The sequence below is a fragment of the Pteronotus mesoamericanus genome, unplaced genomic scaffold (assembly GCF_021234165.1).
Source record: "Pteronotus mesoamericanus isolate MK-2021 breed Mesoamerican mustached bat unplaced genomic scaffold, CSHL_Meso_final scaffold_36, whole genome shotgun sequence".
NCBI lineage: Eukaryota > Metazoa > Chordata > Mammalia > Chiroptera > Mormoopidae > Pteronotus > Pteronotus mesoamericanus.
In genome coordinates, this window is record NW_026555313.1 from 7187824 (window position 1) to 7192847 (window position 5024).

A 5024-nucleotide genomic window follows, 5' to 3' on the forward strand; every position below is an offset into this window, starting at 1 on the left:
TTCTTTTACTTTTTAAAAAAATTATATTTTATTGATTATGCTATTACAGTTGTCCTGATTTTTCCCCCTTTGCCCTCTGCCAACCAGCAGCCCCCATTTCCTCACACCCCGCTCCCATCTGGCAACCATCAAAAACACTCTGTATCCATGGTTCTGACTCTCTGCTTGAGTTTTCTTTTTTTAGATTCAGTTGTTGATAGATGCATATTTTTGCCATTTTATTCTTCATAGTTTTGATCTTCTTTTTCTTAAATAAGTCCCTTTAACATTCCATATAATAATGGTTTGTTGATGATGAACTCCTTTAGTTTCTTTTTTTCTGGGGAGCTCTTTATTTGCCCTTTGATTTTAAATGATAGCTTTGCTGGGTAGAGCAATCTTGGAGGCAGCTTCCTGCTTTTCATGACTGAATATTTCTTGCCAGTCCCTTCTAGCCTGCAAATTTCTTTTGAGAAATTAACTGGTAGTCTTATGGGAACTCCCCTGTAGGAACTAACAGCTTTTCTCTTGCTGCTTTTGAGATTTTCTCTTTAACTGTTGGCATTTTAATTATGATTTATCCTGGAGTAGACCTCTTTGCATCCATCCTCTTTGGGACTCTCTCTGCTTGTTGGACTTGCATGTCTATTTCCTTCATCAAATTAGGAAAGTTTTTTTTTATTTTTCAAATAGATGTCCAAATGCTCTTTCTCTTCTCCTGGCACCCCCATGATGCAGATGTTGGACCTCTTGAAGTTGTCCCAAAGACCGCTTACACTGTCTGCATTTTTTTATTCTTTTTTTTTTCTTATTGTTGTGATTGGTTGTTTTTTCTTCCTTATGTTCTAAATCATTGACTTGGTTCTTGGCTTCATCCACTCTGCTGTTGTTTCTCTATAAATTGTTTGTTACTTCAATTAGTGTATCCTTCGTTTCTGACTGGATCTTTTTTATGCTCCTGAGGTCCTAAGTTCCTTGAGTGTCCTTATAACCAATGTTTTGAATTCTGCATCTGATAGATTGCTTACCTCCATTCTGTTTAGTTCTTTTTCTGGAGTTTTGATCTGTTCTTTCATTTGGTCTATGTTTGTCTCCTCATTTTGGCAGCCACCCTGTGTTTGTTTCTATGAATTAGAGCTGCTTTGTATTAGAGCTGCTTTGACTCTTTCTTGGTAGTGTGGCCTAATATAGTAGGTGTCCTGTAGGGTCCAGTGGCACAGCCTCCCCTATCATTCCAAGTTGGGTACTCAAAAGTACAGTTTGTGTGGGCTGAGTACACCCTCCCCTTGTAGTTGAGCCTTGGTTGCTGTTGGCAGATCAATGGGAGGGATTTACTGAGGCCAGTCAGCTACCTGGAGTGGCTGTGACCACTGACCACCAACCTCTGCTCTCTGTAGTGGATAAGCTGTGTAGGAGCAGGGTGGTGGTACGTGAATGTGGTCTGTAACTGTCCACTGGGTGTGCTGGCCCTGGGGTTTCCCAGGTGGTGCAGGTCAAAGCCAGCCCCCACCTGTGTTTTGCCCAGTGCCACCTGCTTGAGCTGTAAAGCAATCTGAGATGGCTGCTATTTGTGCTGGGCTTGGAGATCCCCAAGCCAAGGCAATCTGCGAATCTAGGCTGCCTGCTGGCTGTTAGTGCTGGGCCTGGGCCTCACTGAGGCCAGCTTTTGCTTGTATAAGAGGATTTAGGAAACTGTAGTCTGAGCCAAGACCAGACATTCACATGGAAAAGCAGATTGGGTGAGTCTATAAGTTGGGTAGGGCACAGTCTCTGGGGATCTCCAAGGTGGATTAATCAGTGTTAACCCAGTTGATGGAGACTCAGATATGGCACCAGATTGCTGGCTCTTTGGCTCTTTTGGGGGAAGGATTTAGAAAAAGGGCAATGGCTTCTGGTTGCCTTGATGACAGACACTTAAGTTTCTCCCAAAATGTCACTGGTACCTTTCAAGCTGCTATCCTGCTGCTGGAGCTCAGAGGCAGTGAGTCTGAGTAGGCAAGTCTGTGTGTAGGTTCTTTAAGAGGAACTGCTTGGGGCTCCAGAAGTTTCTTCCACTGACTCAGTCCCTGCTGATTTTTGCAGCCAGAAGTTGTGAGGACTTATCTTCCTGGCCCTGGAACCCTGGCTGGGTGCCTGGTATCGGGCTGGGACTCCACTCCTGAGACATCCTCCCGAATTTTTATTCACCACACATGGCTGTGGGACCTGCCCATTCTGCATCTGTGCCCCTCCAGCCAGTCTGGGTGAACGTTGTCTCCTTAATTGCGTAGCTGTCAGACTTCCATTCAACTTGATTTCTGACAGTTCTGAATGATGGTTATTCTATATTTTTGTTGTAATTTTGATGTGGTTGTGTGAAGAGGCAAGCCATGTCTGTCTCTGCCACCATCCTGACTAGCATAGAATTAAAAATATTCTTAAAAGTAGATACTCAATGGATTTTTAAAAAATGGTTTTACCACTTTGTTACATAGGTGTTGGTGGGATGAGGAGATGGGATACAGGCAGTGGTACCTATCTCCTTTTGGAACCCAGTCATGTTTGGCCTTTCCCAGATTTGGGTATGGCAGACTTCTGAGGCCAAGTGGAAAGAGGTCTGATATTAAAAACTCCATTTTTCTTACTGCCCTACAACGCCTTTAGATTCCTTTAAATAGAGAATACACTAGGAAGAGTGAAAATTGATCCTTCAATTTCCTCTCTCGCCTTTTCTCCATCTCGATAGTGCTGATTATGTAAGTCCAAATGCCTACATCTTAGGTGCAAGACCTCATGTCAGTGAGGAAATTTCTTCTCTGTCAAGAAAGTATCCAGCCATGTACTTGAAAAATAGAGACATTTATTGAAGATACAAGAAATATTGTACATGGGACAATGATGCCTGTCCCTTCAGAGTAGGTACCTTGGGATCTCACACAGCACTCCCAATCACCATCAGCTGCCCTGATACATTTTCCTGAATCTCAATGATAGTCTGAAATCTCTTCCTTTCCAAAGATGATTTTAGTTTTGGGAAAAGCCCGAAGTCTCAGGGTGTTGAATCTGGGCTATAGTTGGACTGAGTCACCTGGGTGATTTGATGATTCCCCCAAAAAACTGCATGAGACATGATGTATGAGCAGGCATGTTGTGATGAAGCTGCAAATACCAGTTGCCCATAGCTGTGGCATTCAGCATCATCCAAATAGCTTCTGTGGAAGAATGTTTAAGCTTAATCCAAAGCAAGGCAAATTTGTTGCTCTGTTCACTCAGTCATTTTGAATGTGACGGCCACATAGTACACATGCTCACTCAATGGTGTCTACCGCACCCACTGACTAGTACAGCGAAGTCATCGTTGTCCACTCATGTACATTCTAGTCCACTCTCCTTGGTTGTCAGGTTACATCAATACTGCACAAACCCTTCTTGTTACATTAATGTTCGGACTTTTTCTGGACAGATCTTGTATACAGAGGAAATTCTTCTAGAATCGTGTGCTTGCTTTGGCAGCACATATACTAAAATTGGAATGAAACAGAAGATTAGCATGGCTCCTATGCAGGGATGACATGCAAATTTGTGATGCATTCCATATTTTCAAGAAAAAGAGGAACACAGGTACAAAGGGAAAAAAATGAATAAGTACCTATCAATAATAACTTTAAATGTAAATGGATTAAATGCCCCAGTCAGAAGACAGGATAGCTGAATGGGTAAGAAAACATGATCCACCATATGCTGCCTACAAGAGACCCACCTCAGAACAAAGGACCTACACAGATTGAAAGGGATGAAAAAAATATACCAAGCAAATGGACAGGAAAAAAAAAAAAGTAGCAATACTTATATCAGACAAAACAGATTTATAAACAAAGGCCATAAAAAGAGACCCAGAAGGACACTTCATAATACTGAAAGGAAGAATCCATCAAGAAGACAAACCTTGTAAATCAAATGCACCCAACATAGGAGCACCCAAATTTATAAGGAAAACTTTGGAGGACTTCAAGAAAGATATAGACAGCAACACATTAATAGTAGGGGATTTTAACAGCCTGCTGTCAAAAATGGTTAGACCTTCCAAGTGAATCATTAACAAGGATAAAAAAATAAATTCTTTTAGAAACTTCTCTAATTTTTCTTTTTGCTTAATAATAGCTACCATATATTGAGGATCCACTGTGTGCCAGGTACAGTGCTAGATTCTTTAAACAATATATGTTATGGGCTAGATTGTGCACACACAAAATTTGTATGTTGGAGCCCTAATCCCTAGTACCTTAGAATGAGACTTTTGGACATAGGATCTTTAAAGAGACAGAGTAAAATAAAATTATATGAGCCCTAATCCAATATAAGTGAGATTAGGACACAGACACAGTCAGGGTGAGAAGCCCATGTGAAGATAACCAGAAGAAGATAGCTATCAACAAGCTAAGGTGAGAAGCTTGAGAAGAAACCAGATCTTCCAACATCACGATCTTCGACTTTTAGCTACCAGAACTGAGAAAATAAATTTTTGTTTAAGTCACCTACCCTGGTACTTTGTTATGGCAGCACTAGCAAAGTAATACAGAGTGCTAGATACTTCAGAGCATATTAGCTCTATTCCCTTCAACAACTACAAAGTAAAATTTGAACATGAATATACTTGACTCCTTAACTTGTGCTTTAGGAAGAGTTATCCTATGAATCTGTATTAAAATTTTAAAAAACGGCTATCATCTAGCATAAGAACTATAAATTTTTGAGTTCGGTTTATTTGAGAGTTTATCTTTCTGGTTTTATTTAGCTATTCAGTTTTAATAATGTACAAGAACTTTGCTGATTTTTTTTTTACATTTAGTAAAAATATTGCATTAAATAGAAGTAAATAATAATATAATTAATATTTTATCTTCTTGCTGAATTATATGTATCCAGAGTGTTGGGTTTGAGTTTCTTACTCTCTTTGTCCTCTTCATGATAATAATAATGTGTCATAAGAGGTATTCATTATGTTGAACAAAAAGATACAAGATAATTACATTAAATTGCCTTATTTAACTCTTAAAATCCTAGGA

At 39.9% G+C, this 5024-nt stretch overlaps 1 non-coding gene across 1 annotated transcript; it reads left to right on the top strand.

Moving 5' to 3' along the window:
* Window positions 1-3455: 3455 nt before the first annotated feature.
* Window positions 3456-3560, top strand: LOC129086181 (U6 spliceosomal RNA). The gene has a single exon (XR_008530785.1). It is a non-coding gene; the product is annotated as a U6 spliceosomal RNA (small nuclear RNA).
* Window positions 3561-5024: the final 1464 nt, after the last annotated feature.